General features: G+C 43.4%; 1 protein-coding gene across 1 annotated transcript in view; it reads left to right on the forward strand.

Annotated features, from left to right (window-relative positions):
• Nucleotides 1–3,452: 3,452 nt before the first annotated feature.
• The window catches only part of arap3 (ArfGAP with RhoGAP domain, ankyrin repeat and PH domain 3), a 45,580-nt gene continuing 37,286 nt past the window's right edge, over nt 3,453–11,746 (forward strand). The window contains exon 1 of the mRNA XM_050042329.1: nt 3,453–3,592. The gene's annotated coding sequence lies outside the window, so the exon portion shown is untranslated. The remainder of the gene's footprint in view (nt 3,593–11,746) is intronic.

Below are 11,746 nucleotides of genomic sequence, written 5' to 3' on the forward strand. Positions count from 1 at the left end.
GTGATATGTATGATGCCCATTAAAAAAATACAAAATATAGAGCATTATTATAACAAGTTCCCAAACATTTTTCAGGAAAAATCAACTCTGATTTAATCACAGGAGATACTTTGATTTAAATTAAAATTAATCCAAATTGTTCGCTTTATACAAACGTCCTGCAGTTATCGTGTTCACTATTTGGGTTAATTGAACAGGTGATCAATCACGTGTTCTTCATGCCATTGTGTGCATTGAATATAATATGAAATACCCATAAAATATGTCACTTGGTCAGGGGGTCGTCACTTTACTCAGTGATATAAAAGAAAAGGGGTCTCTTCAGGAAAAAGGTTTGGAACCACTGCATTAGAGGACAGCTCACTTAAACTTTAAGTTAAGGTAATTTAAAGTTCCTTAATCATGAATCAAATTCAGCTGTTTAACCCTTTAAAGTTTCTGATTTTATGATCATTTCATCTTAATCTGAGTATTTAAAGCAGCTTTAGAAGCTTTTACAGAATAAAAGACTGAAATCATAAACAACTCGTAAACTAAATCTACTTTTAGCCTTGAAAGAAGCCACAGCAGAGAGAACTGTCTTTACCACACAGTTCATGAGTTATCAGCTGTGTCACACCACATGATGGCGCTATAGATGTTTGAATATGTCAAACACAAGGTGAGAGAAAACCTCTGTACCAGTGGAGGCACCTTCACTTCAGTATGTGATGCATTGAAGATGTTTAGATGCTGACATTTGTGTTATCCTCTGAAGTCTTTAATGATTTATGTGAAACCATGTTGGGTTGTTACTAAAGTGACAGAAAGCCAGATGGATTTTATTTTCTGTGTTGTGTGACAGTGAAAATGTGTAAGAGGGATTCCAACCTGCGAGCTGTGCAGTGATAAATAAATGTCTGAGATGAAATGAGAAGTAAAACCGAGGTGGTCGAAGTCGTCTGCAGGTCGATCAGCTCTCTGAATGTGTTGCAGTGAGTTCCTGCAGGCGGCTGCTGAGGGTGTTTTTCCTGCGGTGATCAGGAAACTTTATGTGCGACTGCTTCCTTCTTCTTTGGTGCCTGAAAAATGTAGCTGAACTCCGGATCCTCTCTGCGCTGTATTGTCTCAGGCACTTCCTGTTTCCTGTCTGCACAGCTCTGATTGTTGTTTGGGCAGCGAAGAGGAAACTGTCCAGCTTCTTACTGCTCACAGAGGACAGGACGCAGTGTCCAACTGCTGCTCAGAGTTCTGCGTATTAGTATCAGTACGACACAGGAGTCCTAAGTATGAGCGCATTCATTCAGTCCCTGTGCCTCATCCCCCGCCGCTACGAGACTACTACTAATCAGGAGGGTCAGCCCCGGCCCTGGGTCTTACCCTGGCTGTATTTTAGCGGCTACAGCTGCTGACTGAAGGTCCATCCAAAATATGAAAGCACTAAATTTAATGGATTTACTGATATCTGTCCACAAATGAGAAAAGAATTAGCTAGCACACCTTGCGGTCCTTTCACCTCACTCCCTGCGGCTTGGAAACTACTTTGCAGGAGAGTGGACGACAGCTCAGGAGACAGACCCACAGTCAGCGACTGTAGTAACTCGAATTCAGCCAGCGCATGCCCCATCACTGGGGCCCTGATCCTGGATTGCCCTGACTCCTGCCAGATCTGCAAACTTTCTGTTGCTGCTGTTACACAGGTGGGCCAGTGCTGCCATGGGCCCCCAGCTCGCTGTGACTCTTGGGGTCTCATTTATAAACATTGCATACGTACAAAACAAGGCTTGAAAGAGGCGTACGCCACTTCCTACACAGAAGTTGTGATCTATAAAAACAGACTTGATGGGAGACCCACGCTTATGAACATGTTGGACACGGGAAATTGGCAATGCAGATGGTGAGGTGGAAGCCTCTTTGTAGAAACTGTCAAATGTCTATTGGTGTATGCCATTTTATTTTTCACATGGATCCTGCGTACTGTTTTACAAATGAGAGCCCTGCAGAGGCAGGGGGAGCACAAGGTGCAATAGCTAGTTAATACGTGTCTCATTTGTGGTCTGATAAACAGTAAATTCAACTAATTCAGTGCCCCATATTGCTATTTTGCAAGCAAGTTTGAACGCAGCCACAGACTCACAGCAAAGAAGGCTCGCCCCGCCAGCTCTGTGATTGGATATGGAAATGATATTCCTGAAAGAGTGGCCAAATAAAAGGTTACTCTGAGCATCCCCATTGGTTATTAAGAAGGTAGTGTCAAAGGCGGGACAAAAGTTGTACTTGTAGGTTTGATTCGTTGCTGTAAATTTGGGATTAACACACACAGCTGAGTTCTTTTTTAATGTTTTTCACCCACAAGCAGAACGATGTAGTCTGGTGCTACATGGCAAATATATTATTTTATAATATTTTAGCTGCAGCTGCAAATATGATGTGTATATGCAAACCTCAGAGATCACTATTTTCCAGTCTGTGACGCCAGGGATCAGCAGCCCGGGGCCCCACTCCCGCCTGCCACATGGCACATAATGCACCAAACCCTGATTCCTGTCCCTGCAGGTGGTGGGCCAACAGGGCAGTGGCTCCGTTATTTCTTCAGGTTGAGCCCGACCGAGCCCCTTGGCCCAAGGTCTGGCCACCAGACGCTTGCTGGTGAGCCCCCCTCCCAGGTCTGGTTCCAGAGGGGCCTCAGTGTCCCCATACCGGGTGAGGTGCTCGAAGTCCAGAAGGTCCGTTTCATCAAGGTCTTCTTGAACCACTCCTAGTCTGGCTGCTCTCTTGGGACCACTTTGCCTTGGGAGACCCTACCAGGGGCTGTTAGCCCTGGACAACACAGCTCCCAGGTTCACAGAGACACCCAAAACCCTTCCACCATGTTAAGGGGGTGACTCTCGGAGGAAACCCCGGGGCAGACCCAGAACAAGCTGGAGGGATTATATATCTCATCTGGCCTGGGAACACCTCGGGGTCCCCCAGGAGGAGCTGGAAAGCTTTGCTGGGGAGAGGGACACCTGGGGCGGTTTGCTCAGCCTGCTGCCCCTGAGACCCGGCCCTGGATAAGAGGATGAAAATGTATGGATGGATGGATGGACTATTTTCCAGTGACAAAAAATGAGATCAGTTCACCCCAAAACTGTTCTGGTGGGATATCAATCAATCAATCAATCAATCAATCAATCAATCAATCAATCAATCAATCAATCAATCAAGAATGCAGCAGTTCAATTTATTTATTGGTTAGAAGATTGTTCATACAAAACGTTTTCATACATTCTGATATGTTTACACACCCAAAATACTTTTGACCATACTTTCTTTCCATACACTCATCAATGTGGATTTTATTTGGGCACAAACCGGAAGCAGTTTGTGGCAGCTCGGCTTTTATTTTGAAACCTCTAACCGGAACGTGTAGCGGTCATTATTGTGTATAACTTGACGTCATTCAAAGCCGAGCGCAGTTTCTCCTCCCAGAGTTCCCAGTGTGACTGAGAGCGGCTCCGGACTTTACTGGCTTACTCACTGGGACAGAGACCGGAACCCAGAACCAAGGACCCATAACCCAGGACCCAGAACCAGGACCGGGACCAGAACCAGGACCCAGAGCGGATCAGAGGTGAGTCTCTGTAAATGTTTGGAGTGTGATTGAAGCGGACTGGATGTGAGTTGGTCTGTGAGTCCTGCAGGAAGCGGCTCGTCCTGCTGTCTGTCCTCCACAGTCCTGACAGGGTCTCTTCTTCTTCTCTGGATCTGAGTTCTGGAGTTTTTGGAGTTTTGGGTTCCTCTGTGTGACAGCGTGAAGTGACAGAGTGACGCAGAGAGGAAGTTTTGGCGCAAACTGGAGCACAGACGCGTCTTTGATGTGAAACATGAATAATTCAGAGACAGAGAGCAGCCGGGTCTTTATCATGATATCTGTGATCGTGTCTTTACAATGAACCTGTGAGTGTGTGTGTGAACTGTGAAGTGTGTGTGTGGTGGGGCTGAGGTGTGTGTGAGCTGCAGGTGTTCCTCTAAACCTTCAGTCTGTCTGAGGAAACTGTGACACCAGTTGCAGACCGGTTGTGGTGGTCAGATCCAGCAGGGTGGAGCTGGAGGGTCTCTGCAGGTCTGAACTGAACATTTATTTTTAGCGTTTGTGTTAATATTTTTTCCATGAATCCAAAAGACAGAGATGACTGTATGTTGACCTAAAACACGCCTGACAGCGTTTTCAGTATTTCTTTTTCCCAGCACCTTATGATTTATTCAAACACAGACGTTGGACAGTTAATCAAATCAGAATAAATAAAATAAAACTAAGAAGTCATTGAAATTGAAGAGTTATTACAGACTTAACGTTGGGCTGCACATTTATTTTTTTTATTTCAGTATTTTGTTAAAAAAATTTGTAAAAAATCTTAGTCACACAGATGCATAAACTGTACATTAATATTAATATAAAGCAGTTATGATCATTGCTTAAAATAACTGTACACAATAACAGCAGAGACATTAAAGGGACACTTTGCTCATTTTCAACCAGCTCTGTGTCATTAACAATGCAGGTGATCTGTAGGGAGGGAAGGACAGTGGACCCAGGGTACGATATTTTTGCAATATGCTCAGTATTGCAATAAAATGAATTGCGATATATTATCTTATTTTCCAACTGCAAATAATTTCCCCAAAGGGAAACTTTGTCAACATCAGTTTTCAGTCTGTTCACCTGAATGTTGACACCTATGTTAGACATGTGATGGAATTGTTTCTCAACGTTTAGATAACAATCACCGTGCACACGGATCCGCAAAAATGACTGAAAACGCTGTAGTACACATGCCAGGCCAGTAGTTGGTGGTGTGACTTTGTAATGAAACAACACACGCCTGAGAACATGCACTTCCTTCTACAGAGCGGTGATGATGGACACACAAAATGGCAACCGCACGAACGTTTGTCTGGACGGACAATGAGCTGGAGCTGCTACAGTAAATAAATAAATAAATTCAACAGGGTGAGCAGCACAAACAGAGCTCGGGAGTCCGCCATTGTTGTTGTGATGGTTGACTTTCTCGCGCATGCCTAGTGACTGGAACCGTAATGAGCATGTGCGAAAAGTCTCCGTTTTCAGAGGAACTGCATATTGCAAGTTTACATGACAACAAAATTGCACTCTGGAACCCGTTTTTAAAATGTTGTGTTTGCAGGCACCCAAAATGCTGCTGTCGTGTAAACGATCGGCCAAAACGCAACTTAAGTTTACCATTTCTGGTTGAAATCGCTGTCGTATAAACGGGACATGAGACATCTACTGACCTCACTGGGAAAAAAACATCCGCACCATTTAGTGGACCGAAAGTACCAAAACTTATATTTAAGTGTGTATTTCCAAAAATTAATAACGCATATAATAAAAGATCAATACTTGGCGTCTTTGTCTTGATACAATATCGCCATGCAAAATATCACGATACTATGGTGTGGCGATTTTTTCCCCCCACCCCTAATGACAACGGCCAAGCTCCCATTACAGACAACCTCACATTATGTCACCCACCAGCTGGTGCGCGGTGCAGTGCATTCTGGTAGTTGTAGGTCCTCTACCTATTAAGCAAAAGCAAATGCTGCAGCTCTTTTCCTCCGTTGTCTCCAGTCCTGTAGCACCAGTTTTAAAAGTATCTGCATCTTCCTCCTGCACAGACGGCCCAGTTTTATGAAAAGAGCATCTTTCCAGTGGTGAAACACTTCTTTAATGCAGCCTATATTGTCTCTGATATATAATTATAGCACCAAACATTTATTGATTGTCAGATTAAAACACTGGATAATAATGAGGATGATGATGATAGTGATGAAGAGTTTGCCTGAGCCTCAGAGCAGAATAGACTTTCAGTGAGATGTTGAGGCGTTCACACGCAACACAAACATCCTGCAAAGAGGAAACTCTGCTTCCTGTTTAAGCTGAAACTTCACAATAAATCTGAAGTGAGATTCTTCATCTTGTGGCAGAGTGGATGCACTGAGACTGAGAGGAGAACCTGAGTGAGTGGTGAGCTGACTGATTGATTTTAAACTCAGTGAAATAAAAGTTACCCAATGCAGTTCGTCCTTCACAGCTGCTCCAAATATGGATGTGTTTTTCCAGAGGTTTGTCAGTAAAGTTTCTTAAACTGATCCAGGGTGATGTCAGTGTGGTGATGTCACTGAGTCTGATGAGTCAGATGGACCAAAAGTCATCAATGAACAAAAGGAAATCCACAATGACGCAAGGTATCAGAAACAATCTAAATATTATTTTTCATGCTGATACTGCCGTAGTGTCACGATGTAAACTCATTAGATCTGTTAACACTCTTTTCTACAAACTTCCCAACACTTTTATTTCTGTCTTCATCAGAAACTCATTAGCCAGAAGAAATGTTGCCATTCTACGTTTCTGCAAACCACGGATATGTAATATATCATACACAATATCATATCATATTTCTGAAGTGACATATTCTGATTACATGTATATAAGCTGACTTTGTCATCAGGACATCGCAGGGTAGACGGCTGGCCTAGGTGAGACTGCTGCCGAGCTGCAGACCACTATTCAAAACCAACAAAAGACAAAACTGATGGTCATTTAGCAAGACAACACGACTACTGCGGCACCAACTGGATATTTGTAAGCCAAAGCGTGATCTTTTTTCTTACTATAACCAAGTGGTTATAGTGCCTAATCATAACCACACGTTCACCACAGCGTTTTTAAAACATAAACATACATTAAGTTTCAACATATTTGTCAAATATCAGTGCACAGATGTTACATGTCAGTGGTTTTCAGACATGAAAAATGCCAACTTTTATTCAGTTTAAAGGGTAAGTATGGTATTTTACATCCTGGACCTTATTGTCACATGTTTTTGTGTCTAATTGACTAATAAGAACAATATATATATATATTTTAAATCAGCCCAGTATTGAGCAAGAGCACTGCAGCTTGCAGCAGCAAAACAGACAGCAATGTAATCCATGTGGGCAATTGAGCACCGTCAGTGTACGTCCACTTAAAGTGTGTGTTTTTGTCACTGACAGGCTCAGATTGTTATTCAGTGTCTGACAACATTATGAAAGGATCCTTACAGAGATAGACCTTTTTGTTAAAGAGTGAGATCCTTTTTTGTTTAACTAGAACTCACTATCACCAAACCAACCAGACTCCATTTAAATAAACAGTAATTTTAGCGTGTATAGAAGCAGCATGTTTTCACATCTAACTGGGTGAGTTAAGGTTTAATTAGACCAAACCAGAATTGGTGATTGTTGGAACAGTGGAGAGATGAAGCAAGGTGGCTTTTGTGAGTTTTATTTTATTTCTGTTGACTCTGAATGAAATGTGTTTTTTGATGATAAAATTACTGATTATTTAAATGGAGTCTGGTGGGTTTGGTGATGGTGATTTCAGGGCCGTCTCTGGTTAAACAAAATGTTACTCTTTAAAAAAGGGTCTATCTCTGTAGGGATCTTTCCATAATGTTGTCAGACACTTATTATAACAATCTGAGCCTGTCAGTGACAAAAACACTTTAAATTGATGGTACGAACATGCCCAGAGTGGTTACACCACAGCCTGTTTTGTGGCCGCCGGCTGCTCAATGCTGGATGAATTTCAAAAGATGTTTGTTCCCATTAGTCACGTAAACACAAAAACATTTGAACATAGGGTCCAGGTTGATACTGAGGTTACCCTTTAAGAGTGAAGTCAGTGTGTCTGTGTCGAGTGACTACATGAGGTGTGACTCTGTCCTGTTTTGCCCGAGCAGGTGCGTTCGTCATCCTTCAGTCAGCAGCTTTACTGTCAAACACAAAAGTTTTCACATCATTTACAGTGTTAACGACATCAGCTGATTACAACAGCAGTTACATCACACACACACACACACACACACACACACACACACACTGTTACTGTTCAGGAGAACACACACACACTCCATCCTGTGAGTGTGTGTGTTCTCCCGAACAGTAACAGGAAGTCGGACCAACATGTCTTCCTCTTCAGAAACTCCCAGAAACAGAGTGCAGTGATGTAATCGTCAGCGCTGCTTCACTTAAAGGAGCAGACCGCAGGTTTGTGTCTGTGCTCATGAAGCTCGGCTGTCTACAGGTGTGTCCATCACCTGAGGACGTCTTTGTCTCAAACATCAGCTTAACTTTGTGTCTCTCCTCAGCACTCTGAAGGAGGTTGACGTGAAAAAACAGACTTCACTGATGTCTGATTATGTCACTGATGATGCTGATTACTCATCTGAATCAGGCAAACACACACACACACACAGTGATGTATCATCGTGTGCGGCTCAGTAATCTGATTAGTAGTTTTACAGATTTAAAAGCAAACAGACGTTTTGGATATCACAGAAATAATCTTTAGCAAACGACTTGCAATACCTTAGCAACCATCTGGTAACACCTTAGCAACCATCTGGTAACACCCTAGCAACCACCCAGAGCACCTCAGTAACTCAGACATTGTAATCAGCTCTGAATGTTGTCGTGATCGAAAATTAAAACTGAATTGTGGCATTTTAAAGTTTCTATGCCTCTGTGCTGGTGATAGCCACGGCTGGAGGCATTATGTTTCTGGTTGTCTGTCCGTCCTTCCGTTTGAACGTCTTTCTGTCACATCCTTGTGAACACGATATCTCAAGAACGCCATAAGGGAATTTCTTCAATTTGGCACAGAGGTTGACTTGGACTCGAGAATGAACTGATTCGATTTTGGTGGTCCTATGTCAGAGGTCAAAGTCAAGGTCACTGTGACCTAGTCTGTCTCGTTCTCATGAACGTGCTATCTCAAGAGAGCCTTGAGGGAATATCTTCAGTTTGGCACAGAGGTTGACTTGGACTCGAGGATGAACTGACTTGATTTTGCTGGTCAAAGGTCTCTGTGACCTTGTCTGTCTCATTTTTGTGGAAGCGATATCTCCAGAACATCTAAAAAGGAATTTCTTGAAACGTTCACTTGGACTGAAGAATGAACTGATTAGATGTTGTGGCTGAAGGTCAAAGGTCAGTGTGACCTCACAGAATGTTTTTGGCCATAACTCAAGAATTCATACACTAATTATGACAAAACTTCACAAAACTGTGTAACAGGATAAAATAATGAAGTGATGACATTTTATATCCAAAAGGTCAAACATCATCTTCACGGTGACATCATCATCATGTTCTGAATAAAACACTTCTCTGGCCATAATTTAACGTCGTATCTCAGACGTCTTTTCTCGTGAAGTGGTAGACTTGTGATTGACTTTGTGTCTGCACATTTGCACTGTGTGAATACAAGTGAGAGCACTGCAGCCTGTTACCTGTTCAACAAACACTTGCACATGAATAAAGACACATGGAATATACAGCCATAGCAACCAGCTGAGTAGATTACGCTCAGTGTGTGCAGTAGTGGTAGTGCGAGTGCTGTCAGTGATCACAGTGACACTCTGATGTTTAGGGAGTTGGTTCGTTTGATGCAGCTGATGTGAGTTCTGTGGACTGTTAGCTCGATGCTGGAGGTGTAGAGAAACGAGGATGAAGACTCCACAGTTTGTTCTGAGCAGCTGCTCAGCCTCTGGATGCAGGCTGCAGCTTCACTGTGGCTAATGCTAAGCTAACTGTTGATGATGAGTGAATCCCTCCAAACTGTAGCATCAGACTGACTGTTTAAACACAGCATCTCTGTGTTACTGTTTCTGCAAGCGTTTAAATACTGACGGTGTGACGTGAGGAGAATTAAAGTTGTTTAAAGGCTCCTTTCATGACAGTAACTTGTTACTGCTGCTGATGAGCAAATAATAGTTGTCGTTATTGTTGTTGCTGCAGCAGCTGACTTCTGTTGATGGCTGCTGGTTGGCTGATGTGCATGAGCAAATTTGGATCAGAGCTGCAGCAGATGTGGTGATGTTCTCTTCAGCTTGTTGTGTGGTGTGTTCACGTGCTGATGTAAATCTCTGGACATCCCATACTTGATGCTTAAAAGTCATACGCAAAGAACAAACACCGAGGAACAACCTCTGAAGATCCTACAGCACCTGAACGCACCACAGAAACAACAGTCATTTTGGACTCAGAGCCTTGGTGTGTTCTCACACCGTCAGCGTGCGTCCCAGAGTTCCCAGTGTTCCCAGTGTGTCTCAGTGTGTGGTTCCAGTCACAGCTCTGGAACAATCGACCCTCTGTTCGTCACAATAGAGACTCACTGTTATTACACTGCCCCACACGCCCACCCGCTCTCCCTCTCCTTTATTTGTCCTTCCTCTCCTCTCGCTCCACTTTCTGTTCTTTCCTACTTTTACGTCTTCGCTTTCTTCTTTCTCTCCTTTTATTCCTCGCTCTCACTTCCTGTCCGTCATCCCCCCTCTGTCTGTCTGTCTGTCTGTCTGTCTGTCTGTCTGTCTATCCTCTGTGGAGGTGAAGACTGAAGGTCACTTTTTTCCTCTCTTCCTTCCTCCCTCTGGTCGTTCAGTCACTGCTGCTCACAGAGAGCTTTGTTTGGCAGCACGTTCACTTTGATTGACAGGTCTGTCACCCTATCGCAATCATCCAGATTCAGATTTCCTGACAGATGCTGTTGTGACAGTCGATGGTGAAGATGAGTTGTTGAAGTAGACAAATGTAAACATGATGAAGATGTCAAACTGAGTGTCACCAGTGCTGCCGTCACTGCAGACACATTTATATAGCTGGAAGGTTCAAGTGTTTGATGAGACTTGTTTAAAATCTGTATTTAAACGTCTCTCTGTGGCAGCAAAGTGGAAGTCAGAGTGAAGCACTAACCCTGCTGCTGCTGCTGCTGCTACTGACGATGATGATGAGGGAGTGGAGGGAGGAAGGACAGACAGGGGGATGGATGAGAAGAGGAAAGGGTGTGTGTGGTGTTTGGGGAGAAGTGGGAAGGCCAGAGGAAAACCAGGGTGTGTTCAGCTCTAATGTCTGTGTTCTTCATAACATCTGTTTCATGTTCAAGTGAAACAGAAACACATTAAATAATCTTTAATAAAACAGAAAGTAGGTTATTCTGTTGTTTCACTAATATGTAGTTTAATTTATGAGTAATAACTCTGAGAGGAGCGGCCAGATCTTGTTTGTCTTCACAAACAGCAGCAGACTCAGAAATTCTTCTGGAAGTTTGTAAAAACAAAGTTACAAAATGATCAGTGTGGTCGAACCAGGATTCAAACATAAGAAACAATAATAAAACAGATAAGACAAGTAAAAAATAGATCTGCAGATCTTTGCCACAGCAGAAAAGCAAAAGCCACGTCTAAAAAGACGACCAACGTGGAGGCCCGTCTGAGTTGTAACTGATGACTATTTTTCAGGATTAAAATTGTGCAAATTTGCAGGAAAGCCCAATCAGTCTTTTTTCAGCATTGGCAGCAAAATGCCGCCTACCTACTTTTGTTTATACAGAATGCGCCTTTTTTGGGGCAATGGGGGGCGTGAGCAAGTAACACAACGTGTAGCTCAGTGTGTGACGTAAACAGTGACGTGGGAGGGAAGCCGTGGCTGGTCAGTCCTTCGGCAATTCTCTCGTAAGTCGACCCGTTCTTCANTTTATACAGAATGTGCCTTTTTCGGGGCAATGGGGGGCGTGAGCAAGTAACAAAACGTGTAGCTCAGCGTGTGACGTAAACAGTGACGTGGGAGGGAAGCCGCGGCTGGTCAGTCCTTCGGCGATTCTCTCATAAGTTGGCCCGTTCTTCACCGTCCCCGTCATCTGACGGTTAATGGCCTCTTC

This window comes from Epinephelus moara, chromosome 4 (genome assembly GCF_006386435.1).
Source record: "Epinephelus moara isolate mb chromosome 4, YSFRI_EMoa_1.0, whole genome shotgun sequence".
Classification (NCBI taxonomy): Eukaryota; Metazoa; Chordata; class Actinopteri; order Perciformes; family Serranidae; genus Epinephelus; species Epinephelus moara.